The following is a 2,625-nucleotide window of genomic DNA, read 5'->3' on the forward strand; positions in this document are numbered from 1 at the left end:
TGTTACAAGTGATGCATTATGGACAAATCCTAACCCGGATTAAGTACACATAAGAATTAGGTGGAGGGTATAGTCATGTATGGCATACAAGGAGTTCAGTCCTTAAAAAGCTGGCATGAGAATCCTTCCGCTCAGTGGAGGTTCCTTGTTGGTAGTATATGTTTAGCAAGTTCAATTGCGAAGACATTATTACTTTCATTGAACTGTAGAAGCTGAGTTGGCTGTAGAACCCATAACCCATCCTGGCCTTATTAGGTTGTGGCGCAGAAACTATTCAGGTGAAGACTTTGATTAGTTGTCATGCGGAGAGCCACACTCAGACGAGTTTTTCTTGAGAATATTTCTAGCTCACAAGTTCAGTTGTGCAAGCCGGTAATATTCGAAAGAAAAATGTAGACTCTGACGTATCAGTAGAACATGTTGTGCAGGTGATTAACCCCTAGTACTATCCCATGTTTGGTTCTCTGACCTCATGCTCGTGACACTGAACCTTTGAACCTATGTTTGTATTACCATGTTTGTAGAACCATGTTTGCACTACCGTGTTTGCATTATCATGTTTGCCTTACCATGTTTGTAAATGTGGCATTCATGCATCCATGCATTCATACGTCCATTAAAAAATCCATCTTTTCATAAAAAACATGATTTTTTCCAAAAAAAATTTAGAGAATTTTCTTTGCAAACATTATAGGATTAAGTTATGGAGTGGGTAAAAAGGCATACCAAAAAGTACGGTTTCAAAGTGCCTAATGTGGAAAGACTGAGAGAGTTAGCATCTTTTTTACAAGATGCTTCCGATTTTAGGAAAAGCCATGGAAAGCTTTTGCCTATCTTGAACACTCATGTTGATGAAGGACTTCTCAAAACTCTAGTTCAGTTCTATGATCCCGTCTACCGGTGTTTCACCTTTCCAGACTACCAGTTGGCACCAACCTTGGTAGAAAATGCCAATCTTTTGGGTATTCCTATGTCTGACAAAATACCTTTCAATGGTTTGGAAGCCAATCCTAAGTCACAAGTCATTGCAGCAAGTATCCACTTGAAGAAATCTGAAGTAGAGAGCAATTGGACTACCAAAGGAAACCTTCCGGGTTTGAGTTCGCAGTTTCTAATAAAGAAAGCCTTTGATTTCATCGAAACTGGCAGTATGATAGCTTTTGAAGCTGTATTAGCCTTGCTCATCTATGGGTTGGTTCTGTTTCCCAACATAAACGACTTTGTTGATATCAATGCCATAAAGATCTTTCTGATTGGAAATCCTGTTCCAACTTTGCTTGGTGACATGTATTTCTCTATTCATTGCAGAACTCGCCAAGGCGGTGGGATCATTGTATGTTGTGCACCTCTTTTGCTCAAATGGATTGTCTCACACTTACCTAAGTCTCCTATTTTCACAGAAAACCGAGAAGGCTTGCGTTGGCCTCAAAGACTTATGTCCCTTACTAATAATGATATTCATTGGTATACTCTAGCTCGCTGCGGTACAGAAGCCATTGATAGTTGTGGAGAGTTCGCCAACGTACCCCTCATTGGTACACAAGGAGGAATTAACTACAATCCGGTCCTAGCCCGACGACAACTCGGGTATGTAAATTCAGCTAAACCCATTGGACTCGCTGTGGAATGTTACTTCTATCAAGAATGGGAGGATCCTCAAGGGTTGAAGACAATAATGGTAAGAGCTTGGTACGACATCCGAAAGAAAGAAAAAGGTGTGGTAAGAAACTGCATTGCTACGGACGCCTACACCTGTTGGGTGAAGAAAAGAGCAAGGGAATTCAAATGCCTTATGATTATGAAAAACCCATGTTCCCTGTGGTATCTCAACTACCCAATATTCCCATTGACACTACGGAAGAATACTAGGAGATTCTAGCCAAGATGAGGTTAGAAGAAGACGCTTGGGAAGAAAAGTTTCGTAAAACTGATGTGGAAAACAGAAAGTTGAAGAAACGGGTGAAAGATCACGAAGAAACCCTCTACTGTCAAGATGGATGGCTCATGAGTAAAGATGAGAAGATCCGTCGGAAGGACGCTGCAATCAGGAGGTATATCAAAGAAAGAAAGAAAAAGTTTGAAGGTTCAACAAGCGACGCTCCAATGCCTGGCGATTGGAGAAAAGTTATTGACAAGCAGAGGACCGAAAAGGCCGAGTTGAAAGCTTACTATGGGAAAGAAATCATGAAGCTCAAACTGCATAATGCATTTGGTTCTTCGTCCGATGAGGATGTTTAGGATTGTTTAGCTTTTTATTTATCATTTGCTTCTGTAGGATCTACGCTCCAATGTTGTAACATTTTCCCATTATTTCAATAAAATAATAGTTTGTGTTCAAATGTTTGCAAGGAAATAATCTTTAGAATGTTTGGAAAAATCATAAACTTCTTTGTGCATACATCATTCTGCATATCGAGTCTGTTGTATAGAGTCTCATCTTTTGGATCTTTCTCCATTAGATCGTCAAGTTGTCGCGTCTCAAAGTTTCTCGACCACGCTCGCAATCAGATCACAGATACAATACTCGTTCAAGCAAAATAAGAGTGATGGAAAGCTCTGAACAAGAGAATATTGAGCTCCGTGGTACATTGACCACCCTTCAAGAAAAGTTGGAAAGTCTCACTA

The sequence above is a fragment of the Vicia villosa genome, linkage group LG3 (genome assembly GCF_029867415.1).
Source record: "Vicia villosa cultivar HV-30 ecotype Madison, WI linkage group LG3, Vvil1.0, whole genome shotgun sequence".
In the NCBI taxonomy this organism is placed as follows: Eukaryota; Viridiplantae; Streptophyta; class Magnoliopsida; order Fabales; family Fabaceae; genus Vicia; species Vicia villosa.